Genomic DNA, 27,906 nt, shown 5'->3' with positions numbered 1-27,906 from the left:
CTGCAGGTATTCATGTTGGAATCAGAGGCTCTTCCACACAGATGCCATGTGACCTCTCATACAGCAGGGGGAAGTGGAAGGCTGATGACAGCATCTAGACTACAACCCACCCATTTCCCTTCTGCTCTCTCTGGAGAACAGCCAATCAGCTGCTTGATATTAGTATTCCTGTATCCTGCCTTGTGTTATTTTCACCAGCTGCCCACCAAATATCTGAGTCGACATGTGCATTTAAATGGTGTCCACTTGAGTTATCTTGATCCATTAGCATCTAGACGGCCGCTTTCACACAGCATTAAGCCAAATTCAGAAAATATCACATTCACAGCATGATCATCAGAATTAGTTACGTCTGATTTTCTGATGTGAGGTTCTGAAATGTTAAAAAGAAATTTAACTTGGCCTGTAATAATAGTACTTCTACAGAATTACTTAAGCCTAAACTCTACATCATTAGATAAAGTAGAATGACATGAAGAGAGGAAGGAAGATGAAATACACACATAGGAAATGAAACACACACACACACACACACACACACACACACTGTATGTCCCCTAGCAAAAATTAATGAAGTCCCTACATAGCGACTGTTCCCATTTATCTTTACATCGGAAAGGCCTGAGGTAGCTCGGAGTCTGACAAATGGATCAGAACAAGATGACATGATTATATGAACATCTTTGTCACTCAAATCTGTAAAATTATTCAGCACATAGCAGCAATTTGCCAGACCTGCTGGAATTAATTTAGTGATGTTAAACGTTCAGTTACAGTTTATAAAAGCAAAGATGGAGGTGGTTATTGTTTCTTTTTGCAAGTACCCTCACGGCAAAATACTGGCTTTGGAGCACCCTGCAATGTTGTGCTGCAATCATAACCAGTAACAGGTGAAACTCCAGTGACTCTCAGCAGTCCTCTTCCTGAGCACTCTTCAAAATTAGAAAAAAAAATACATTTGGAAGTTAAAATGGCATTATATTAGCTGTTGCAGCAGTAAACACCCTGCAGCTCTTAGCATAATGAGGAAAACATTATTAAACATGGTTGCAACTGTTTATGGAGCTGCAGTGTTTCTGTCTAACACTCCATATTAATGCATGGCACAATCAGTATTCACACCAAATAACAAAATGATCAGATATCCTCTGGAAGAATTATGCTGATGTAACTGGTACTTAATAGCAAAGTTGAAAAATTTACCAAAATATTGCAGTTTCTTATTTTTACAAGTTCCTGTTTAATTTCTTCTGGTAAGACAACCAACAAGACTGCACACTAATGGGATTTAGCAATTCCTAATGTTTTGGGTGAGTTAAGGTGGAAGTGTGAGGTAATAACAGACGATTCATGTTAGTCATGCCACATTTCTTCGTAGCCACTGAAAAAAACTCCCTGTTGTGCTCTCAGCCCATTCTCCCTTGGAATTACGTTTATATTCTGCTGTACACAATTTACATCCTATATGTATTGTAGCGCTGCAATTAATGATTATTTACATTATCAATTAATCTGCCAATTATTTTCTCAATTCATTGTTTGCCCATCCCAATTTCCTAAAGCCCAGTATGCTGTCTCCTAAATTACTTGTTTTGTCCAACAAGCAAGATTGGGGTTTGTGTTCCTTCTCAGATCAACAGCTATCAACAGACTATTTTTATTATTGATTTAAAGTGCAGATTATTTTCTTGACTGATCTTCTTCTTTTTTTTTTTTTTTTTTAATTGCATTAATAGTTTAGGTTTTTCAGCATTCATTCACGGTCTTGTAGAAGTGTCTAATATCAGCATAGTGTTTATTGAGTGGGTTGGTAGGATCTGATTGCATTAGATTTTGTCCTAGTTTTTAGACACTGGACTCTAATATTGAATAACCAGCTCTAACTTGACTCAGCATGACCTGCCAATCAGTAGTAGATCATTAGCAGGAATTTGGCTTACTGTTGCTGCCAGATAAAAGCCTCAGCTTTCATGTTTCACCTCCAAATGAAGGACTGCATGTATGGGTTCAGAAAAAAATTATAAATCTCAGGTGTACTTTTACATTTTAAACCATCTGAATAAGCTAAAAATACATCGAGGCCAAGTTGATTACAAAGTTGACATTTTTGTAGATGCAGCCAATAACTTTGTTAGGTGAAATGACACTCCAAACAGCCTAAAAAGACTTAGACATAAAGTATTTACTGTATATACAACTGCATGAAAACCAATTTAAAATGTTCTCATATGCCTCTTTTAATGCATAAATAAACACACTGAAGCGAGGAGCATGTTTTTACTCTGGCTTCACTCATTAACAGTCAGTAGAGTGCAGCTGTTTAAATAGGCTGTATTGACAGAAGTGATGTGACTTAAATTCCTTAACAAATAATGGAATGGATAAATAAAAACAATCAAGTGATGACAATGATAGAACATGTCTGAAGCCCCTCTGTCTGCTGTGAAATATATTGTGTTGTATGGATGATTGCTTTACCTCTAATGTGAGAAAAGCAGTGCAGTGAAAATGCCAAATCTAGTGTACAGTTTCCAGAAGACCTTGGCTGGACTCAAAACTGTTTCTTTTTCAAACTGATGACTTTAAATTGAAAAACATTTGGCATCTGTTGTTTTCTACACCTCCATGGTCAGTTTGTGAACACTAAACGAAGGAATTTCTTAATGATAGGTGGTCTTCGAAAGAGCATAGATCCTTGACTCTGTCCTAATACAATCATTTCAATGCTCAGCGTGAGTGCTCCTCAAAGTCTAAATTACAGTATCAGTACCACCATCTGCCACTTCTATAACCCCTCATAACCCCCAAGATGCAACACACAGCAGTAATGTGGCTTTGAAATGTCAGAACTGCTCAAATTAAAATGTACCTGAGTACCAGCTCCATGCACTGGGCACTCCTGTTATTACGGCCATGAAAAGAGGTGATGACATAATTATTGTTTTAGGTTCGGGTGTTATATGAACTTTGAATTTTTAAGTGTTTAATTCATGAAGTCATGGCCCCCTAATGGGTGCTGGGTCATAAGTAGCTTAATTGCCTTCACCTAACTGTCATGAGTTTATGTGCAAAGGAGTCACTGTGTGAGAGGCATCTGGCAGGCATATTGGAGGTCAGCTCCTCCACAACCAGTGGCTGTGAAAAGCTGACTCAATTTCTAAATCTACAACTTAACTGTCTGACAAGAAATTAATAGATTTGTGTGGCTGATTTGTCTTGTTTTCACCGTTTCACTGGAGATAAATTTGATCCCATGTGTATGCAGACACTCAATGTAAGTCCAATATTCTCTCACTTTAGCTGCTACATGCTCTACTGTGTTCACCGGCTAGTCACTAACTATGTCTGTCATTTGGTGCTATTTGTAATGTACAGTGGGTTTATCAGAGCTTTTTCGCTGAAAATCAGCTGTCTACTGCAGAAAGACGCTAAAATTCTTCATAGAGCTTAGGCACACCTGCAGCATTGGGTCACAACCCATACAGCTGCTAACACCTATGGGCTTTTTAGAGACACACTATTGTCGTGAAGAAATGAAGTGCAGTCAGCATCTGCTAAGTGTAATTGGTTGCCATGTTCCAAAAAGGGTAATGTATTTGAACCTTTTGGGCTTCTGCCGTAACAGCAGGGGATTGTGGTCCAGTTTGTTTAAGAGCATGTAGAAGCCAGCATGTAATCTTGCCACCACCCTTGGAAAGACAGACAATTATAAATATGATGTGGCATGATTGTGATTCTGGCATACCCCTACTGAGCATAACAATGTACAAAATACAATAAAAAAACACACCACACTGTGCCAGTGTGGGTGCAGGCATGTGGAAAAAAGCACTGCTGCTGTCAGCTGTGACCATTATAAGGGAGGTAAATTACACAGACACAGACAGTGTGTGTAAAAGAGCCCATTAGTTCTTATTAAGTGTTTTCTTTGCATTCACCTTAGTCTGACCAGCTGACAGCTGTAGGCTATAGCTTGCACGTTTTCCCCCCAGTTTGTTTGTTTGTTTTTCTGGATAAAGGAGAGCAGTCATGGTTCATTAGTAGAATATCGAGAAAACTCCCTTGGCAGTTTCCTTTCTTAGTATATTTCATAGTTCAATCAAAGAGCTACTGTTGGAGCTGAGAGCAGCTTGAGAAAGTGAACACAGTAGAAACCATCAGCTTATCTTAAGTTTAAGAGGTTCACTGTTAATGCACTGTAAACACATTGGACCAGATTCTTCAAGACACTGGACCTAGATACAAAATTATACTGTGTATGTGAACACAACTCAACATTTTTAATTTGTGCCGATATATTTAATGCAATAAGAAATAAAAAAATGATTTGACTTAGTGAAAACAAATCTATTGTTTTCAAATGAAAATGAGATACTATATACTCAAGTAGGGCTGGGGGCGATTCATCGACAAATATGTCGATTTGCATATTGTGCGTCGGCGCATCGCAATGAAGTATGGCTGCACCCGATCAAAGCATGGATTCCCCCGGAGAACAAGCTGCAGCACAAACACCTCGCCTACAATCTCCCCTCGCTCTACCCCTCCCGTCATTAACAACAAGCCTCCTCCACACGCGGCTCACCTGCTGTTGTGAAAATGGAATCACGGGTGAAAAAATCCAAAACGGTGTAGTGCAGTGCAGACACATACAGGGAGAGAGAAACAGAAAGAGGCAGGCGGGGCAAGCCAGTGTGTGTGTGTGTGTGTGTGTGTGTGTGTGTGTGCAGATACCAGAGGTATAGGTGTGTACGTGTGTGTGTGGAAAAGAGAACTGAAGGGAAAAGCAAAGTTTAAAGTTGTTTGTGAGTAAACACTAAAATAAGGTGGAGAATTAAAATAGTAACATAAGAAATAACCTACTAGAAATAGGGTAATATATTAATGTGTTATTTCAAATATTCTAATATTTTCAGAAGACAAATATGTTTTGTTGCCAAATAATGCCCTACAGTAAGGGTTGTAGTGGCCTACGCAATATGAATTGTGAGTGGGGTCAGCACCCCAACCCAATAACTGAAACTTTACAGAAAGGTTGGGAAATATGATGAATTACACATCATCAGATATTTAGCTATAATGTTTATACTGTGATAGTTATCCTTTTTTAATATATCAGGTTATATTTGATTATTTTTGGCAACAGGATTTAGATTTTGATAGGATTGTGATTTAGTACTGTTGTAATGCACCATGTAAGGACCCAAATGCAGAACACAACAACTGGTCGAGGTCGGAGCCGTGACGAAGATACGTACTGGTGTACGGAGACGATCTGGCGCCGGTTGTCTGGTAGAGCCAGGTAGATATACTCTGGAGACTGATTGGATGATGAACGTCAGGTGTGCCAGTGATCAGCAGGAGGGAGAACCAGGGAGCCCCGCCCAGGCCAGTGCACGCACACACACACACACACACACACACACACACACACACACACACACACCGACGAAGAGAGGACAGACAAGGATAGGGAGAGAAATGTGGCTAACTATATGACAAGTAGCTTTATTTGTCTGGTGTTTAATTTGCTGAATTTGCTAAAAACGGACAAACGAAAACATCCCTTTTTGGTTATTTTATCCATAACCAATGTCTCAATTGATTTTCCTGACAATTTGCTATACCACAATATATATCAATATTGTGATGTAAAATGACATATACCACGATAGATGATTTTATCCACATCGCCCATGCCTACTTTGCAGAGGCCACAACAGAGACAAATGACATGACTGTACAATCCAATTAGTCGCAAAAGATGAGGAAGAGGTAACCTGGAAATTACATTGAATTGAAATCTACCTCAACTGCAGGGGACCCAGCAACAACTATAAATACACAAGCACCACAGGTGCAGTGGCTACAGATGCTACTGAGACTGCAATAATCAAAATTGAGCCTTGAGTGTTATAATTTGTTGAAGGAACCTGATGCTGGTAGATTTCATCTGATAAACCTGTGTACAATGTACCCACAAAATAAGCTGGCATTCTTTTAGTAGACAAGCAAGTATCTAATTTAAGAGCCTTTGTTCAGTTTTTGACTCTTTTGTAAACTTTGTATTTGACATTACCCACGGACCATTAATATACAGCTGTGTGGTTATGGTGGCAGGGTCCCTTTCACAGAAAACCATTGATAATCACAGTTTAAAATAACAATTGTTTGCAGCTTTAAACACTAACTGTGGAATAAAACGTTACAGCTACATCAATTCTAGAGCAAACTCATTTGTTGCTGCTCACCATATTGATTAAAATGCAGTTGATCCAGGCGCTTTCTTGCATTTCACAAAGCAACTGCCTGAAAATACCACAAAGACATCTATAGAAAGCTGTGGCTTTTGATTGATGTTTATGTGTATCAGTTGTCGATTAATGGAATTTCAAGCTGGGAATAGATCTGAGTTCATGACAGCTAACTGAATCGTGGTATCAGATATTAGTCTGGTTGGTCTGAAGTGGCTGCTAAATGAGCAATAACATCAATGTCACGCATTGTTCCTTAGAATTAAACGTCCTTGGAATTTCAGTTATATGGGCTTATTAAGTTTTATGTGCTTGTGTTAGTGTATACTATTTAATTTAAAAAGGAACACTAAGTATATTACACAACATTTTCTAAGGGGCATTACGTGATCTACAATTGTAATTAACTTCTTTTGCTAACCAGGAATCACACCATTGGCAAAACATCCCCATCCATTGTCTCTTTCGGCATTATTGTGGCCTGTAACTGACATCTGGTTAATATTCCAGTGAAGATAGAGTTTTTTGTTTTGAAAAAGGATGACTGGGTCAGAAAGTGAAATCACACCTGGTGAAGTAAGAGTTATTGGTATTGATCAGAAATCCCCTTCAAGTATATTACAGTCAGTTTGTGCTCTGGTGCAGTAAATATCAAACTTATTGCTCCTTGAAAACATTTTAATGGAATCCATGACTTAATTGATTTAAGGTAATAAATGCACAAGCTTGATCTTTAATATTTATTAAATCCCAATGGACTTTTGTTGGAACACCAATAAAATTGTATAGGCATGCAATGATTTGTTTAATCTCATACCTTAGGTCTTAAAATCAGACTTATTCAAACAAAACAATACATAATCTAACCAAGTGATATTGATTTCACTTGAGTCTGCTGCTGCTGATTATTTTTTACTTAGGGTATACTTACTTAGGTATACATACTTTTTCCTAACTCTACTGCAACTACAACCAGTAGTTTTTGTATGCTTTTAGTTATACATATTCACATTATGTTTTAGTAAGGGATTTTTTTTTATGATTTTCATTATTGATAAATCTGCCAAATATTTTCTGAGTCCAAGGTAAAGTGTTTAAATCTTTTGTCAGACCAACAGTCCAAAATCCAAAGATATTTAATTTATGATATAGAAGACAATATTCACATTTTCGCATTAAATTTGCATTTTTTCTTACAAAAAGACTTAAAGGAATAATTACTTATCAAAAATGAATTAATCAACTAATCGTTTCAGCACTACAGTAGATCAAACAATCCTATTCATTTACAGAAATTGCAATAAAATATATTTCCTAAATGTATGAAATACCACTAAACTAAACCAAACAAAAGAAAACGTGGTGCAAGGGGGAGCGCCAGCGATGGAGGGAGAGAGAGAAGGAATGGGGACGGATGGCCTGGCCACGTGCACCCAATTGCACTAATACAATCTCTGTTTACCTGTAGGGAGACACAAAACACAAGCCATAGCTCAGGGCAAGACAAACCTATAGCCCACGGCAGAGCCACTGTCGCCATTGCATACAGTACAGCAGTTTTTCCACCAGAGTTTTGTTGTTTTTTTTAAAGATTATTTTTTTGTGCTTTTTGCCTTTTATTTGATAGGATCAGCTGAACAGGAAATGTTGGAGAGAGAGAGGGGGGGATGACATGCAGCCTTCTACATGAGGCGCATGCTCTACCAGGTGTGCTACCAGGGTGTTTTCAACTGTAAAATGTCCCACTCAGTACATATTTTGTTTTTAAAAAAAAAAAAAAAAAAAGGTAAGGGATCCTTATCAAACTGTTTTTGTGTTTTATGAAAAAACAAATATCAAACAATTTATATTGTGAATTATCAGTATTGGTAGATGTAGGTTGGGCTATCCATTTCTTTCTAATTTTATAGAAATCCATTTCTCTACAGGGTTAAATTTGTTCATTTATCAAATCAGAAAACTCAAGAAAAACCTTTATACAACACATTAATTTTATTTGGAAATAAGAAACCAGAGTAGGCTTTTTGGTCATGTGTGCTAAATGGGGGCATCTCCTGTGAACCACTGCTAATGAACTCCTCAACATAAGTAATGTCCAACATTAAGTGTAACAAAAAAGTCAAAACAGGCGTTGGCTCCAACATGCAAAATGGCCGCCCATAGCTTGGTGGTATGTTTTGCAAAGTGGCGAGCGGGGGTCCACCCAGGAGTGTGGGTAATTAGCCACTGGGGCAGCAGCTGAAAGTCACGGTCTCCCTCAAAGCTGTCGTCTGTTGCATGCTGATAACATTGACATGTCCTCCTCTCGCGCCACATTCTGCTGCATGCCAGACAATGAGAGGGGAGCAGAGAGGAATGGAAACTCGCAGGAAAGAAAGGATACCGAGGAAGACAGTGACAGATGAAGAGAGGGGCTGACCTTCACTCATTAGTGAAGCGACCTTCTATAATCGATAATTGGTGAAATTGAAGGCCTGCAGACCCAGCTGACCACACTCTGGCTTCTGATAGCAACAGCTTGAAGAGGACAGCTCAGAGGGTCTTTATGAGAAATTTTGGGTGTATTTTTTTTTCTCCATCATCATAATTGAGACATTTTTTTGATTTTTGAACATCTCAGTTGTTGTGCAACTTGCAACTATTGTGTAGTATAAGTCTTCTATACCTGGTTAATGTTTGACATTTAGAATGTGACTTTAAAAGCATTAAATAGCTCTAACACTTGTTTGTTTCCACGAAGTTGCTGCCACCAGAAGTCATGTGATTAGGTATTTGTTGTGTCTGACATCTTTGTTAGCTCATGGACTGTATCATCTCTTAGTTAAATGGTGCATGAGAATGAGTATCAATATTCATCTCATCATGATCATCATTATTTATATTCTCTATACTGGACTCTCCAACAAACTAACCAGAAAGTAGTAGTGTCTGACCTTTACACACTTTTGAGAGTACTACAGTAGCAGGGCAAAGTAATAAACCTGGATTGTTTTGTTGCTCTGGTATTGAGCGGTGTTGATCACTTTGTCGGGTCACATGTGACCTGGTTTGACACTGCCAGTGAAGTCTGTTCAAAACAGCCATTGAACTGAAAGGAGTACATTTCACACCATATCGGACATGATGGACATTGAAATCAACAGCATAGACACCGTAGTAAAAGAGACTGACTGACTGGATTTTTTTTATTGAGGAAGCCACAGAGGAAGTTGCTGTGGTCTAAACAAAGTTAAATAAAATGACCTTCACTGAATCTGTAGAGTATAAAAACAGCTTTATTTTTTATGTTTCCCAACTTCAGGAAGCAGGACTGCTCCATCCTCTTAATCTGACCTCAAAAGGTGAATTACTGACATAACTGATCTGTGTTTAAGTCATTTACATTAACATTTGGACAACACAAACTCCTATGGTAGTGACAAAAAATGCTGGCTAACATTAGCTTGAACTTGTTACTTTAAGAGCTGACAACAAGCCCATTTAGTGAAGTAAGCTGAGGTTGCCCATGGGCCAGGCAATTATAATACTGTTTTTGTGGTATGAAGCAAACCGTGAATACCAATTCAGCCCCCAAGCAGCATGTCAGTCTGACACAAGGACTTACCCCCCCCGATCCATCTCATGATGCTGATTGCCAAGGTTAGAGACAATGTTTTTATGAATGGGTGGTATGTGGCAGATGTCTATTTTTTCTTTCGAATCCTTTGAGGTTATTAAAGCTTAAATATGGTTTGATGTTAAGTACCAATCTGGTATTACATTTTTATTGTAAAACAATTTTTTTTATGGAACTGATTTGCTGTACATCCTCTATTTGCTGAAGAGGTCTCTAGGGGTCTACTTGGTTCCTAGTATCAGAAACCCAACTGGGACCTGACTCTGACTGGGTCCAAATTATATTCGGTCTGATTGGCTAAGGTACGGTCCCGTTGTATTGCAGTGGGTCTGCAGATCTGTGTGTCTGTTTGACCGAGGGCGGGGCTGAGCTACACACACATGCAGGGCAGAGGCCACAGCGGACAGGATGAAGCGTGGCTTCGGCTGCCATCCATCCATCCATCCATCCATTTTCTTCCGCTTATCCGGGGCCGGGTCGCGGGGGCAGCAGTCTAAGCAGGGACTCCCAGACTTCCTTCGCTCCAGACACTTCCTCCAGCTCCTCCGGGGGGATCCCGAGGCGTTCCCAGGCCAGCCGAGAGACATAGTCCCTCCAGCGTGTCCTGGGTCTTCCCCGGGGCCGCCTCCCGGTGGGACATGCCCAGAACACCTCCCGAGGGAGGCGTCCAGGAGGCATCCGGATCAGATGCCCTAGCCACCTCAGCTGGCTCCTCTCGGCGTGGAGGAGCAGCGGCTCTACTCGAGCTCCCCGTGTGACTGAGCTCCTCACCCTATCTCTAAGGGAGCGCCCAGCCACTCGGCGGAGGAAGCCCATTTCGGCCGCTTGTATCCGCGATCTTGTCCTTTCGGTCACTACCCAGAGCTCATGACCATAGGTGAGGGCAGGAGCGTGGATTGACCGATAAATCGAGAGCTTTGTCTTTCGACTCAGCTCCTTCTTCACCACAACGGTCCGATACAGCGCCCGCATCACTGCAGACGCTGTACCGATCCGCCTGTCAATCTCACGCTCCATCCGTCCCTCACTCGTGAACAAGACCCGAGATACTTGAACTCCTCCACTTGAGGCAAGGACTCCCCACCTACCCGAAGAGAGCAAACCACCTTTTTCCGGTCAAGAACCATGGCCTCAGATTTGGAAGAGCTGATTCTCATCCCAGCTGCTTCACACTCGGCTGCAAACCGTCCCAGTGCATGCTGCAGGTCCTGGTTTGAAGAAGCCATCAGAACGACATCATCTGCAAACAGCAGAGATGAGATCCTGTGGTTCCCAAACCGGACTCCCTCCGGCCCCTGACTGCGCCTAGAAATTCTGTCCATATAAATTATGAACAGAACCGGTGACAAAGGGCAGCCCTGGCGGAGTCCAACATGCACCGGAAACAGGTCTGACTTACTGCCGGCAATGCGAACACAGCTCCTGCTCCGGTTATACAGGGACCGGACAGCCCTTAGCAAAGGGCCCCGGACCCCATACTCCCAGAGCACTCCCCACAAAGCGCCCCGGGGCACACGGTCGAATGCCTTCTCCAGATCCACAAAGCACATGTGGACTGGTTGGGCAAACTCCCATGAACCCTCGAGCACCCGATGGAGAGTATAGAGCTGGTCCAGTGTTCCACGACCGGGACAAAAACCACTCTGCTCCTCCTGAATCCGAGGTTCGACTATCGGACGAATTCTCCTCTCCAGTACCCTGGAGTAGACCTTACCGGGGAGGCTGAGAAGTGTGATCCCTCTGTGGTTGGAACACACCCTCCGGTCCCCTTCTTATACAGAGGGACCACCACCCCGGTCTGCCAGTCCAGAGGCACTGTCCCAGACCGCCACGCGATGTTGCAGAGACGTGTCAGCCAAGACAGTCCCACAACATCCAGAGACTTAAGATACTCAGGACGGATCTCATCCACCCCTGAAGCCTTGCCACCAAGGAGCTTGCCAACAACCTCAGTGACTTCGGCCAGGGTGATGGATGAGTCCGCCTCCGGGTCCCCAGCCTCCGCTTCCTCTTCGGAAGACGTGACAGCGGGATTGAGGAGATCCTCAAAGTATTCCTTCCACCGTCCGACAACATCCCCAGTCGAGGTCAACAGCTCTCCACCCGCACCGTACACGGTGTTGGTGAAGCACTGCTTCCCCCTCCTGAGCCGTCGGACGGTTTGCCAGAATTTCTTTGAGGCCGACCGATAGTCCTCCTCCATGGCCTCTCCGAACCTCTCCCAATCCTGAGTTTTTGCCTCTGTGACCGCACGGGCTGCAGCACGCTTAGCCTGCCGGTACCTGTCAGCTGCCTCGGGAGTCCCACGAGCCAACAAGGCCCGATAGGACTCCTTCTTCAGCCTGACGGCATCCCTTACTTCCGGCGTCCACCACCGGGTTCGGGATTGCCGCGCGACAGGCACCAGAAACCTTGCGACCACAGCTACGAGCCGCCGCATCGACAATGGAGGTGGAAAACATGGTCCACTCGGACTCAATGTCCCCAGCCTCCCCCGGGATCTGGGATAAGCTCTCCCGGAGGTGTGAGTTGTAGACCCTGCTGACAGAGGGCTCCGCCAGACGTTCCCAGCAGACCCTCACGATACGCTTGGGCCTGCCAAGTCTGTCCGGCTTCCTCCCCTGCCAGCGGATCCAACTCACCACCAGGTGGTGATCGGTTGACAGCTCCGCCCCTCTCTTCACCCGAGTGTCCAAGACACGCGGCGGAGGTCAGATGATACGACAACAAAGTCGATCATCGACCTCCCGGCCTAAGTGTCCTGGTGCCACGTGCACTGATGGACACCCTTGTGCTTGAACATGGTGTTAGTTATGGACAAACTGCAACTAGCACAGAAGTCCAACAACTGAACACCGCTTGGGTTCAGATCAGGGGGGCCGTTCCTTCCGATTACCCCTCTCCAGGTGTCACTGTCGTTGCCCACGTGGGCGTTGAAGTCCCCCAGTAGAACAACGGAGTCCCCAGGCGGTGCACTATCTAGTACCCCTCCCAGGGACCCCAAGAAGGCCTGGTACTCTGCACTGCCGTTCGGCCCATAGGCCGCCACAACAGTGAGAGACCTGTCCCCCACCCGGAGGCGGAGGGACGCGACCCTCTCGTTCACCGGGGTAAACTCGTGACACGTAACGGCTGAGCTGTGGGGCTATGAGCAGGCCCACACCAGCCCGCCGCCTCTCCCCGCAGGCAACGCCAGAGAAATGGAGCGTCCAGCCCCTCTCGAGGAGACGGGTTCCAGAGCCCAGGCTGTGCGTGGAGGCGAGGCCGACTATATCTAGCCGGTAACACTCAACCTCCCGCACAAGCTCAGGCTCCTTCCCCCCCGAAGTGACATTCCATGTCCCTAGAGCCAGTTTCTGTGTCCGGAGATCTGGTCGCGGCTCCTGCCTTCGACTGCCGCCCAGATCTCTCTGCACCGGCCCCTTACGGATCCTCCCTGCGGGTGGTGGGTCCACGGGAGGACGGCCCGCGTCGCTCGCCGGGCTGTGTCCGGCCGGGCCCCGTGGGGAAAGGCCCGGCCACCAGGCGCTCGCCGTCGAGCACCCACCCCAGGCCTGGCTCCAGGGTGGGGCCCCGGTAGCGCCAATCCGGGCGGCGTAACTGGCCTTGATTGACAATTCATAGGGGGCTTCTGAACCGCTCTTAGTCTGACCCGTCACCCTGGACCTGTTTGCCATGGGTGACCCTACCAGGGGCATAAAGCCCCAGACAACATAGCTCCCAGGGTCATTCGGGTACTCAAACCCCTCCACCACGTTAAGGTGGCGGTTCAGGCTTCGGCTGCATTCATCCAAAATCCGGCAATGTGGCTCCTTCCCGCAGGGTTGTGCAGAGGTGTGGCTGTATTTTTTTTGTGCTTTAGAACGTAACCCCTGCGAAACAATAAAAAAAACAAAGATTTACTACTTTGTTCTAGCTGACGCTGCTCCCTCTCTTCATTCACCCTCTAGTTTGCTTGACCACCGCGCGCTCTCTCTCTCTCTCTCTCTCTCTCTCTCTCTCTCTCTCTCTCTCTCTCTCTCTCTCTCTCTCTCTCTCTCTCTCTCTCTCTCTCTCTCTCTCTCTCTCTCTCTCGTGTATTTACAAACAGCAACCGAAAAATACTATTCATTACGCGTTTACTTAACAAAAAAATTCTTCAAATTGAGGATTTTGTTCGAGGATTTTATTTATTTATGTATTTCTTAGGGTTATATCATTAAATGTGACGACAGGCATTCAAAGCTTCATTCAAAAACCTCAATAGAAGCTTTAAACGTAAAAAAAAAATGACATTTGATACAGCCCTAGTACAAACTATTTCATTTCAAGCATGCCCCCAGATTGTGTGAATTGTAAATTGCAGGAGAAAATTACACGTATTGCTACTTGTTTTTTGATGTGCCTGCTTTTTGATTGGTAACCACATCATGCTTCCAGTGTTTGTGTCTATTTGGACCAATTCGTGTCATCTGCATTTTTGATCCGGTCTAATTAACCACTGGCCTTTTCAGATAGTCTAATTGTCCTCAGGTCTCTTTTTGCTGAAAATGTATTCATGTTCCTTGTGTCCGGGTAGGTTTGCGATGGGTTTTAATTATAATTATAAAAAAAATGTATTTGGACAACATAGTTTTGTAAAACAATAACAAAATATGATAAGATTTCCCTGAAAGTTGATAGACAATAATTGTGAATTATCACCCATCCATAATGATTTATTACATTTTGTCCAACAATTCTTGGTCTAGGTAGGCTTTCTTTTTAAAGCCTTTTGAGACAAGTCCGTGATGAAGGGCTGAATCAATAAATTACCTTGAATTTGAATGACAAGAGGTTTGACTGCTTTCAGCCTTTGGTTCAAAATTACTATTGCCCTGCTCCACAGTGGTTTGCCACAACAGATGAGCATATCAGAGCATCAGCTCTGCTTGTGAGGTGAAGAGGGGGAATATTTTCACAGGCACCCACAGTAGAGGAGGTCGATCAGACAGGTGAGGTGATATTATATGCAGCTGGCTGGAGGGACCTGGAGTCAGATGTTGAGTGATCCTGTGTGTGGCAGTAATAAGTTGGGAATTAGATGCACTTTTAAATTGCCTTGGAGGATGCCTTCTAGGGATGTCTTCATATGATGCTGCCCAGGGTGCAGAAAAAGCCGGGACTGCCACTGACCAAAGCACTCTCCCATCAAAACATTACCCACAGCCGCAGACACAGTTCCGATCTGTGTAAAGAGCAACTGATCAATCCATTCAGGCTCTCACACATTCTGTTCTGGCCTCATTGGGCTGCTCTGTGAAGTGTGGAATATCAACAGGAAGTAGTTTAATGAGGTCTGGTGGTATTTTGTTTGTCTTTTTAGAGGTGGCAATGTCTAGTTGGAGATGTAATTTGAGACCAGGGACTTTAATCTATTCACCTCACCCTGTCAAAACACTGATATTTTAACTATGGAAAGAAGCTGGCAGTGAAACTATGCTGTTTACAGCACTTAATAAATTCTTAAGTTGAATTGTACAAACCCACACAGTTAACTTTTCTTGTTCTTTCTCAAGCTTTATCACAGAAGTATTTTGTATGTCGATACTTAATTGGAAAAGGAGAAATAGGAAGAAACAGAGGCAGTGTAAAGAAAAAGTAGATGAGGACAAATAAAAGAGAGAATCAGAGTTAAGAGGAGTGAAAGAAAAAGAAGACAAATGCATAGTTTAGATAATAAAATAATAAAAACAGACAAAGGGAGAGAGGCAGGCAGGCTGGCAAGGCTGGTAACCAGGCAGACCAAGGGGCCACTGGGAGTTTTTGGATCAGGACAGTTCTGACCAGAGCAGAGCAGCATGGGAAGCCAGCTGTTGTTCACCACCTGCCGCCTTCCACAAAGGACCCAAAGACTACAGTGCACTGTGTGTCCCTCTTTGCCTCTCTGTGCCCTAACAAATGTAAGCTAATAATCCAATTACAGCACTAATTTGTGGATGCAGTCTGGTTAAATCGAGGAAACTCTCAACTTTGCTTGATAAATATGAAATGGCAGAGTGTGAAATTTACTTACACCACCAAAGTGGGAGATAAGAGAGACCACCAGCTAATGACCTTTTTTTTATTTATTTTTTTTTTGTAGATACAATTCTTCTTTTAGAATTGGTTTGCAATTCCCTCACAGTTTCCCAAACTCTCTCATTCAAGTTTAGCAGGCTGCAGATTCTCAACTAGAGGGAGCTGTTCATTCATTATCAGACAAGTTGGACACAAGCCAACCCGTACCACCTGTGGTAAAGTAATAGCATTAAAAGTTTACACATACAGATGTAGACATATTAATGTCACCACCTACAGGCAAAGTAATAGCTGCTGTAAAAAAAAACAAACAGTTGGGCCACCTGCAGGCAGTGCAAGTTACAGCTTCAGATGTATTTTGATCTATTTTATAGCTGTTTTCTTTGTGTGTGTGTTTTGCATGGAGTGACTGGGGAGTGCGTTGGCATTTTTGCTTAAAAATAACTTAAAGGAACAATCGATTATCAAAATAGTTGCCGAATAATTTTCTGTTGATCGACTGATCAATTAATAGACTAATCATTTCAGCTCTAATTCCACCGGAATGTTGTTGAGGGATGAGGTTTTGATGCAGCACTTTGTTTGAAGCACACCTTTACATTTTACACATTACTAGGGTTACCTCTAACAATTATTTTTGTTATCAGTTTGAAATAAAATAATTGTGAAAAGCAGAACATCATTGTGTCACACTAACCTTAAGTGGATATTTAATTACTGAAGTAGATGTCAAGCAATATCAAAACAATAGTATATAACTTGCCTATATAAAATGTGAAGCTGCATAATACCCATCTCTAAATTGTACATTTAATAACAGCATGTAACAGTACCTACAATCAGTTATTATAGAGCAACCCTTTATCCAACAGCCTACAGTCTTAATACCCTTTCAGAAGCTCCACCTGTTGTTTCATATCCATCCCTTAACCACAAGAACACAATCATCTCAATTAATTCCTTGTTTCCTTTTAAATCACCTCCTCTACATAATAATTAAGGGAAGAAAATTGGTATTTCTACCCGCTGGACATAGTGACTGGTGGTCAGAAATTCATTTTGGTTTTTGGAAGATTTGGCTGGCTAAATTATATCTGTTGTACTGAGTTCTCACTAACCTCGTCTCAGTAAGCTCTCACAAATATATTTATTCAAAGACATCATCATGGTTACAGATAAATTATGAAAGAGGTCAAGTTCAGAACTAATTTTACATGCAATTCTATAAGGAACGAGAGCTGGAAGCTGCAAGACAGGAATGAAATGCTTAGTTTTTCAACACACGCTCAGACCTTTTAAAGCTCTAAGGGCAGAAAACATCTACATGCTTTTGTACCGTGAGATTTATTTACATACTTCTGGCAAAAGCAGAACAATTTGCATACAATGAAGACATTTCCTTGTTTGTTTCTTATTATTTTATAATTTATTTTAACTTTTCTTAATCTTAGAAATGTTCTTGGTGCCATGTTCTTGTCATGTAACTTCTTTAATGCATCCAAGGTCAAATCTATGAATGTAATAAACGTAATTATAATAAATCAACAGCTTGCATAACGACAGTGCTGCACTCATGGCAGCATTAGTTTGTCCACTCAAAAACATCAAATAAGAATGTAGCTAAATCCACTTCTGCATTACATTACGCCCATAAGAGAATGCACACCAAATATACAGTGTAGTAATAGTAACAATAGTCATGTTACTGCCAATAATAGGACAGTGTACTTTCTGCACTGCACTGCACTCCACTTGTTTAGTCATTTAGGTTTGTTATTACAGAGAGTATACACTTCAGGTTTTGAAATGTGATAGTTGGTGCAGACTGCAAAACTATCAAAATCTCAGAATTGCTGTACTGCTCACACTGCAAAACAGTTTTTTAGAGCTGACACAATCGCTGATAAATTTATCGACATAACTGATTAATGGTTTCAGTCATTTTTTTTAAGCAGCTTCTCCAGTAAAAGGATTTGCTGCTTTGCTCCGTTTTAAATCATAGTTAACAGGGTATTGCTGGATTTTGGACTGTTGGTGGGACAAAACAAAAACATTGGTAGATTTCACCTTGGGCATTTTATAGACAAAAAGACTGATTTATCAAGAACATCATTTTTATTCAGATTTTAAAATTAGTCTGGGTCTGGAAAACCATGGCAGAAGTAGTGTAGTCTAACACTAAGTTGTCACTGAGCAAGCTGTGATGACAGACTGCTCATTCCCTGTCATGACTGACCCATTTAACAAGCCTCCAGTCATGGTAATCAATCCAGTAATTAATTTTGCTGTGCAGGCCTCAACCAGGTCAATGTTCCTGCTATATTCTTTCACTCATGGCGGCCAACAATGTCTGATTATTTAGCCCAATGGCAATCCCCTGTGCATAACGTTGTCTTATTAATATACTGTTTAAACTGCAGTCATTCTGTCACTAGGACAGCATTGTCGCAGCAGGAGCTAATCTGCTCCTCTCTGTTCATTTGCTTCAGTTAGGAGCAATCACCCTCTGAATGTGCTTCACAATTTGTGTTGTAATGTGATGGTAATGGTAAGGCTTTACTGTGAAAGCAGAAATGGCATCGAGGTTAGCTAATGCTTCCAAAAGTTGACCCCATAAAGTTGATCTATAACCTGATCCAGTTTTTTAACTTTGTCTTGTCAAGTTGTTTTGAAACATTGAGAGAATTAAACAGATTTCAGACTGAACACAATAAAAGAGAGAAGATAACAAGACATCAAAGACTGATATTATATCTTATGAGCAGTTACTTTCTTAGTCTTTTGTGGTTACCGATATCATCTTCAGAATGTGAAAATAGTACAGTCAAACTAGAAAAATAAATATGAAATACACATTGAAAAGATGTAGACTTGAATTATTTCTCTGGATGTCTGTCAACCCAGTCCAGATAATTCTGTTACTGTTACATTAATCACAGGAATTATCTGTGATAAAGTCTCAGTGTCAAAGGTTAAATGTCAAAATACCTTCCTTCAGACAGCCAGTTACTATCTCAGTATTTTGCATTCAATCTTTCTGCCACACAACACCCAACTTTGGAACAGACTAAATCAAGCTCACAATGAGAGCAGACTATGTAAAGTTATGTGGTGTCTTTGCGGATTAAGATATGCTTGCTTTAGCATTCCTATTCAGACTTGGCCTATTCACTGTACGCACTGAGGATCTGACGTTTATTCAAAACCTTTGCTTCTTTGTCCTTTTCAGCTATTTTATTCTCTTTTTTTCTAAAGCATTTCCTTCAAATACTGCATACTTTTAGTTCAAGTTTTATAGGATGCTCCATACTGATGAAATTGGTAGCTTGCCCTTGAGGCTTTAACTGGATAAAGAATGTATGAAATTTGCAGTGCGCGGACACAATAAAAAATCATCTGTACCCTGAATTGCAATACCAATAAAATATCCTTGCAATGAATCCAGTAATGTTGTGAAATGTTATGTTTTTATTATGTTACTGATTTTGAAGGCCAAAGTTTGTAATATCGGATTGTGTTATAATGTGAATTATATTAGGCAACCACTAGCAATTCATTGTGAAGCTTTCTTTGTTTATGTGCTTTAGAAAGTCTGAACAGATTGTTGCTATTCTGCATTTAATCTAAGAAATCACTGAATTAATAAAAAAGACATCTCTTAAAATCAAATTTTATACAAAGCTTATATTTATATCTGCTGGACAGTTCTATTTAAAAGTTATTGTAATGATGTTTATTTCCACTCCTGAAAATCCTGTAATGCCTGATGGTCACATGTCTACAGTCAATGACACCAGTAATGAATGTTTCGAGTGCAAACCAATATATAGATCTAAAAATTGATATACAAATGTTGTCTGGCTCATCTGCTTAAAGCTGCAGTACAGAGTGGAAACATGTGGATTGAAAAATTAGACAATATCCCCATTTATGTAGAGATCCCCAGTAGAGCTGTGTGTTTGAAATGTTTTGATTCTAGTGAAGAAACAACAACAGAAACTACAGTGCCCAGCTGTTTTGCCTAGAAATAACTTTTTTCAAAATGAAACTATACCTGTGTGACGCATTTTAAAGATTTACGTCCTCAGTGGGAACCAATGGGCTTGGTCCACAAGCATGGTAGGGAAGTCAGAAAGTATTGAAAGATGGACTAATGCATTGTTGGTTTTGGTCTTTTAATGGGATTTGCTAACAAATAGGAAAACACAGAAAAACACCAGCCTTATCCCTAAATACAAAAAGTATTAAGGTTCAATACCCAACTCTGATCCGTAGACAGTCTTTCCTTACCTGGAGTGAAATGAGAGCGGGATATCAACTCTGAATTCCGAGATTTCAGTTATAAGTTCAGGTTAATTAGTGGTCTTCTGGAAAGTCCTATGTCAGAAAATGCTGTATTTAAATGTAGTATTTGGTAATGTGGATTTGCTGTTTAAATTCAGCTAATCAGACCTACATTACCACGGAACAAACTAATCTGACTTAAATTAGGTTTTCATGTACAGGCTGTCATGCTATTTGATACATTTCCAATTACTTTCATTGGGTCTCATTTCGTTTTCATACATGTACCTCAGACTACCTGGGAAGCAGTATCATTACTGAGTCAGTTATCCTGGAGAAGTTTAAATGAAAAATTAACGATCTCCGATCTATCCAACCACAAAGTTGGATGCACTGAGTGTCTGTCAAACTCGGCACATGTAAATTATTTCTTAGCAGTCTCCGTGCACCCAGGTAGTGCAGTCTGTTTTGATAATTCCTTAAAAATTCAACTTACTTGTGTGTGGAATGAAGCGTAGTGTATGAATGTTGTGGGAAGAAGAGTATGAGGAGAGAGGAAATCCATATGCAAAGCTGCTTTTAGTCATGAATTTAATGGTCTGGATTGTTTGTTTATTACATTTTGCTGATTTTAGTGATTCATGTGGTGCTTCATGTTTTATGATTCAACATATCAACTCCCATTTGATGTTTTTAGTGCTTGTTATTACCCACATTTCCTATTTTCCATCAGGAAACGTCCCACGTAACAGTTTTGGAGTTATGTGACTTGCTGATGCGCACCTTGTTCAGTGATGGTGGGCACAATAGACATTAGGCACTCCATCTTGGATTTGTCAGGGAGAAAATCATCAATTTAGTGGAAAAGGAACTTAAGCAAAGTCAAAATTCTGAGTTTCTCATAATATAAAATAACATGTTTCTCAAATTTGTGAGATGAGTATAATTTATAAGATACTAAGTCATAAAACAAAGTACAGGTGAGGCTAAAGGAATGACATTTGTTTTGCAGGCATAAAACAAAGTATTGGAGAAATTAGAATTTTAACTAGATTGTGGTGCTAGATGAAAAGTCAGGGTATGACCAAAGTTATTACAAATCATCCTGTGGGGAACACGAATGGCCAAATTTCATGGAAATCCATCTAGTAGTTGTTGAGACATTTCACTCAAAGACCTATTTGTCAACCTCGTGGTGGCACAAGAAGAAAAGTCACAGGATCACCAAAGTCAAGAGGATTCATCCTCTGTGAATCATGAATGTCTGTACAAAATTGTGTGCCAATCCATCTGGTAGATGTTGAGAGATTTCACTGGATCAGTGAAACCTTTGACCTGCTGATGGCGCTAGAGGAAAAGTCAGGAGGTCCCCAAAGTCATTAGGATTCAGTCTCTGGGAACAATGAATGTCATGGGAAAACATCCAATAGTTGTTGAGATATTTCAGTCTGGACCAAATGGGTGGACTGACTGACTGATCAACATTGCCATCCCTAGACCTACGATGCTAGCATGGCTAAAAAAAGTTCATAACATCCTTGGTTTGATTCGGGCAACCCTGTCTCGTTTGTATACTACTAATATATGGTTTCCCAATTACATTCTAAGTACAAAAACTGCTTGGATTATGTTCACTGGCAATGTTTCCCATCTCTCTTTTCTCTCATTTCCTGTCTCTCTCTACGGTCGATTCGCTAATAAAGGCATAAAATGCCCAAAAGAAAAGTCACAAAAAGATAATTTTCCAATAAAAATATACAGCATATATTACGATATTGCAAATCAATCCAAAATCACATGAAATACTGAAATTAGTATGTAATGAAATGTACTCTGTTATGTTGACCGATTTTCTCCATTTTTAATCACAGTTCGCATGGAATAATCAATTTGAACAGAATTTGGGTAGAGTTTTGTAATAGGCAGTTTTTTTTTTGTATGTGATTGTAATATGATTCCACTTTTTAAAGTCACTTAACAACAGTATTGAATTATTGCCCAGCCCTACTTTGCGCCTTGTAATTATGGCTTATGGCTCTCATAAGTTTTTAAATAATAGTTCATAGTGTGAAAAACACTTGATAATTAAGAACAGGTGATAGATTGGGGCGTAAATATGGTTCCATACTGTGTAAGCCACTTTTTTTCCATACATGGTAGATTGTTCTTTCTGTACTGACTGGACGTCAACACACGTGGATATAAAGAATGCTGAAGGGTCACAGCAGAAAAGAATTTTACTGGGCCAAGGGGTGTTAATCAGTTGTTTTAAATTTTGGCATATCAATACTGTGCAAACCAGTAGCTTAAATCCATCCCATTACTCACTGACACACACTCATTCACTGCTTTCTTAAAAACATCATGCATCATTTCATGCGGCATGTCGCTTCAGAATAATTTTCCCTTCACTTCACAGAATTAAAGCCTCGCTTTCTCATTTTCAAGCAACACGGTAAGTAAAGACTGTGAGATTCATCACACTAGCCATTAGTGGCTTAAACCTATTTTTCAGCTGCACACTGAGTGTGTTGTTTCTGGCCAAGTAGCAACTAGACCTCAACCAGGATCGGAGACTAAATAATTAAAGCACACTCAAATGGTGTGCGGAAATTCAGAGTATTGGGGTCAAGCAGTATTACAACCAGTATGAACCTTTGGTACCTAACAAGCTTTGTTTACAGAGGCATAAAATATGAAGGGTTTTATTCCTAAAAAGGCAACAGATGTGTTTAAAATTCTTCAAATTAACCAGAAAAATTAAGAGTAGGTGGGATTTTTGGTAAATGGTTGATATCTTATTTTGGCACAAAATTATTGATACATGGAGTTCACCCAGCAAGAGACTAGTGTCTGAACAAATGAAGAGGTTTCTGGTCTCGTCAGTGACATGACACATACGTCCCTCCTTTTAAAATGTGTGACAAACATGCGTCAAAACTTTCTTGTCACTATCTTGTTGTTACTCTAGCAGCCATGGATGTTGGGTTAGAAAATGAATCATTAGTCAGATGAAACACAAAGCTGATCACATCACTGTAGTCAGCCTTAAAGGAAAATGTCTACTCAGCCAAGATCATCAAGATATCAATGTGTGATATTCAGTGCATTCCAGGAGTTAATTTATGGTGATATTTATGGAGATTGAGCTGTGCTGGAAAGCTCTTGTCATGTCATCTATATTTGGCTAATTAACAACAGAAGTAAGAATACATCACCAAAAACAAAACAAAAATGGGCCTAGAAATGTAAGAAACATTACTAATAGCTGTTTTCCAAAACAAGAAAGTTAGTTGCTTATAGGAAATTACAGTCCTAGGCATGCCAGCATCTTATGTGGGTTTTAAGTGGGTTTGTGTTTTTGAGTCATGAAATGACGGTGCGCCTTTAAAAAAGTATTGTCTCTAATGGGAGGGAATGTTTATCATAGATTTGAGGCATTTCCTCACTTCACCAACCTATTTCTAGGTGCTGTTTCATGTACAAATGAGCAACTAGGGCATTTCCAAACCTTATGTTTTCATGCATATACAGTGGCTTGCAAACATAGATTTGTCTGAATTACAAATGATACATTGAGATTTATTTCTGTGTAACATTTTATTTTAAAAGACTGGCCCTCAAAATTAAGGACGTTAAAGAGAAAGTAATAGACATGCACAAATTAGGAAAGGGCTACAAACTAATATCCACGTGTTTGGATGTCGCAGTGAGCACTGTTCAATAGTGAGTAAATGGAAGCTGCATCATACCACCCAGGCACTGCCTTGACAAGGCTGTCCCTCAAAACTCAGTGTCCGAGCAAGAAGGAGACTTGGCCTGTATGGGAGGGTGGTTAGAAAGAAGCCATTGCTCAATAAAAACCATATCAAAGCACACCAGGAGTTTGCCAGAAAGCATGAGAGTGACCCAGCTAAGATGCGCTTTTTGGCCAAAATTCAAAGCTTTATGTGTGGCACAAACCTAACACTGCCCATGCCTCAACAAACACCATCCAGCCAACAGTATGGAGGTGGCAACATCATGCTGTGGGGAGTCTTTTCCTCAGCAGGGACTGGGCATCTTGTTAGAATTGAATGAAGAATGGATGGAGCAAAATACAGGGAGATACTGCAATAGAACCTGCTTTAGTCCACTAAAAAACTGAAGCTTCGGAGAAGCACGAGGCCAAAGCAACACAGGAGTGGTTTAACAACAAAAGGTGAATGTTCTACAATGGACAAGTCAAAGTCCAGATCAGTCAATCCAAACAGCATCATCCAACCAACCTGAACAACCTGGACCAAATCTGCCAGGAAGAATTGGGGGGAAATCACTCCCAAACAATGTGCAAAGCAGGTAGATACTTACCCCAAAAGACTTAAAGCTATTATTACAGCAAAAGGTGGCACTACTGAGTACTAATGTGAAGGGCTTGAATACTTATGCAAGCAGAATTTTTCAGTTTTTAATTTTCTTTAAAAGGTCTACAGATGAATAATAAAATTTGGCTTTGAAAAATTATTGTTAGAACATATGGGTTTGCAATAAAAATACTGAATGGAAAACAATTGTGTAGGTATCATTTGTAATCTAATCTCTGCTAACTTTTAAGGGGGTTGAATATATTTGCAAGCCACTGTATATGTAAGTGTAGGCAGGTGCTCAGGAGCACAAGAGTTGGGTAAAGTGCGATATACTTAGGAGGGTGAGGATGATCTTCTCACAGCTCATAACTTGGAAAACAGCTGGACCAGTCACAATAGTTCAAGATGAAAATGGCCCGTCTAAATGAGAGGAGACTCCACACCAGCTTTTCCACTGTAAGAAAATAACGTTTTTGTCTGGGAGGTGAATAATGGCATGGCGTGAAAATGTGAAACCACAGATATGTCTGGTCACCAGGTTTTCCAAGCATAATAGAGTGTGTGTTTTGTGGAAAAACCATGATCTAAACAATACTATATGTGCAGCTACTAATTTTAAATAGTAACAAAAAAGCAATGCGTTTCATACACTGCATAACTTTAACAGTAACACTTGTGGTTTGCTTTACCCAGAATGTTATTATACAACTATGGCTGATACCGAAGTCAACGCTGCCCCGTGTCAGAGCTTGAAAAACAACAGATATTGAGATTTCATGAATTTGAGAGGCTGCCAGCTGCTAAGCCCTCCTCTTAGGTAATAAGATTCTGAACCCACTGCCCCGCTGTCTAAACAGCCACAGGCTAGAAGGTATGCGGGCAAAGTGTGTAGGTGTGTGTGTGTGGTGAAGGGGTTTGGGGGTGGTTGTCATCAAAAAGAGACAGTCCAGTTGCAGTTGAGGTGATTTTGGCTGTCGCCTCTGGTCAGTGGAAGCTGTAACTCATTTCACTGTCTAACTGAAGCAATCACTGCCCGGGGACTTTCCAAGGCTCCTGAACATGAACCTAATCCTCACAGGACATGCCTGCAGTACACTCCTTCTATACTACTACTGTGCACTAGTAAATAAGGTTAGGAAGTGTCCAGAAGGATTTATATGCAAATGAGACTACCACTGTTATTTTCTCAGCCATAGATTAAGATTTTGTTTCCTGACCTGTTTCCAACTTTCTGATTTATTTATTTATTTATTTGGTGCTTCTCTTCATAGGAAATAGTGTCAACACTTAGGTTCCTGTTCACAAACATAAATCCTCTATTGTCCATTATGACTTTTAGTTTTGCTCTTTTATACCGACACAGCTGTACACACCTGACTGCATGCCTGCAACCTCATACAGTCAATACATGTGAACAAATGCACTGATACTCATTATCATTCTATTATTACACTGTTACTATGTTTTGTGTAACTTTGTTATTATGCTTTTACTCAGTGCTCACACAGCTATTATTTAGTGAGCAACACTGTAATTCAAACCTTGCTCAGTGGTCAGATAGTACTTTTTTGATGATTAAATAGTTAAGAATATAACAAAGTTGTGTGTTTTTGTTTTTAAGAATTCAACTAATGATTATTTTCCATATAATTGATTATTTTTTCGATTCATTTAAAAAATATATTTGAATTGTCAAAAAAAATAAATAAATCCATAGGTGGCAGCAACAATTTGCTTCTTTTGAGACCACCAGTCCAATATCCAAATTATTCAATTGATATAAAATAGAGAAAAGTGGCAAATCTACACATTTAAAGGGATAGATCGGGTTTTTTGAAGTGGGGCTACTTATCCATAGTCAGTGTATTACCTGCAGTAGATGGCAGTCAGCACGCCCCCAGTTTGTAGTAGCAGAGAGTTGTACCAGCACAGAAGCTAAGCAATGTACTGCTGTGGACAGGCTCAGCAGCAAAACACATTTTAGCCACCTAAAAAAAAGGCCCACCAAAAGAAATCAGGATCAGTTCAAGTGTACAATATATTTCGAACATTTTCAGCACTTTACCTTGCCATCAGACAGCCATTCCCTTTGGAACTACATTTTCTCTTCCATATTCCAACGCATAAGCGCAACTTGGCCACGCACTGTATAATGCCACCGGAGAGCAGCTGTTTCAGCTTCCTAAATCCGCACATTATATAATATAGAAAAACATTTTGTTCTTGATGGAGGCTTAGGCTTAGTACTTATTGTGAAGCTTCCTGGGTCATCTTCCTAAATGAACATTGGTCATAGCCCCACCCCCACCCCTGACTTGTTTGTAATACCCATTTATATAAGCTGTCTTCTTTCAGCAGCACTCTTCAACTCCCACACAGAAGATTAACAATAATAAAAACTGACCCTTAGATAATTAAGGGAAGCTTTTAGCCCTTGGCACCTATGTTTTTTTATGAAAAAGGTATCATGATCCCATTTGCTTTTTTGAAAGTTTGACAAGTAACACCCAGCGAGTTTGAACATACACGTATCCATTGTGCATGTCTGTGTTGTTATTACCCCATTGATCCCCATTAATCCACTAAAAATAAACCAGTCTATGTCCTTTATGCATTTTTGTCACTGTTCTGGCTCAGAGATCTGTTTACGATAATCTGTTGGCAGTGTCTGGGCACCACACCACTGCTGCCAATTCCCCAGATGTGTCAGTAATAAGACATGTCAAACTGATGCCAGCCAATCAGAGGCCAAAAACACAGGGACATGGTGTCTCCCTCATGATTCTATTCATACCTAAATACCAGTTGGCAGCTACCGCTATGGGAATCATCAGACATGCAAAAATCATTCATTTGGTTGTTGTACTGTAAAAACTATTTTGTCAGATCTCTGTTCCAGGCTGGCAGAAAGTGTTTCGTAGTTTATTAGTTGAAAGATTTTTGGTTATTGTCTCTAGTGCTAATAGCTGTTGAAGAAACCCTAAGTGATGCACTGTAGTCAATATCAAATAAGTAATTTCTGAAATATTGTGCATATATACAAGCAGATTTTCTGGTGCTTTGCTTCAGTCAAGGAGACCAGCTTTGAAAATACTGGAGGGGACCAATTAGACGCACTGCAGCGTTTTGTCAAAATCTGATAAGTAATGTTTAATATACTGTGCATGATGGGTGGATGGATGGACATACAGGTGGACTGGGGAAGATCCATTGTCCATCCCTATGATCCCTACTGATCATAAAAAAACTAGTAAGAGGGAAAAAAACATGTACTGCAAATGTCAAGAAACATAAATAGAAAATTTGACAGTAAAAATATGAAAAGATATAAAAAAAAATATGGACAATATATCTGTTTTTGAAATGC

The 27,906-nt window shown here is 40.8% G+C and overlaps 2 long non-coding RNA genes across 6 annotated transcripts in view; one reads left to right on the top strand and one right to left on the bottom strand.

Annotated features, from left to right (window-relative positions):
• The window catches only part of LOC122880732, a 157,229-nt gene that overhangs the window by 2,551 nt on the left and 126,772 nt on the right, over positions 1-27,906 (top strand). Inside the window, exon 3 of one of the 5 annotated variants that reach the window (XR_006379023.1) lies at positions 7,882-7,923. The exons of the other annotated variants lie outside the window; for them this stretch is intronic. This is a non-coding gene — a long non-coding RNA (uncharacterized LOC122880732). Of the gene's footprint in view, positions 1-7,881; positions 7,924-27,906 lie in introns of those variants that run through there. 5 annotated transcript variants of the gene reach the window in all.
• Positions 13,596-26,863, bottom strand: LOC122880735. Its single transcript, XR_006379029.1, has 3 exons — positions 26,605-26,863; positions 26,410-26,527; positions 13,596-13,742 (listed from the first exon to the last, which is right to left on the bottom strand). It is a non-coding gene; the product is annotated as an uncharacterized LOC122880735 (long non-coding RNA).

Source organism: Siniperca chuatsi, linkage group LG8 (assembly GCF_020085105.1).
Source record: "Siniperca chuatsi isolate FFG_IHB_CAS linkage group LG8, ASM2008510v1, whole genome shotgun sequence".
NCBI classification, from domain to species: domain Eukaryota; kingdom Metazoa; phylum Chordata; class Actinopteri; order Centrarchiformes; family Sinipercidae; genus Siniperca; species Siniperca chuatsi.
Note: the sequence above shows the minus strand (reverse complement) of the source record. Positions and strands in the feature narration are given on the sequence as shown.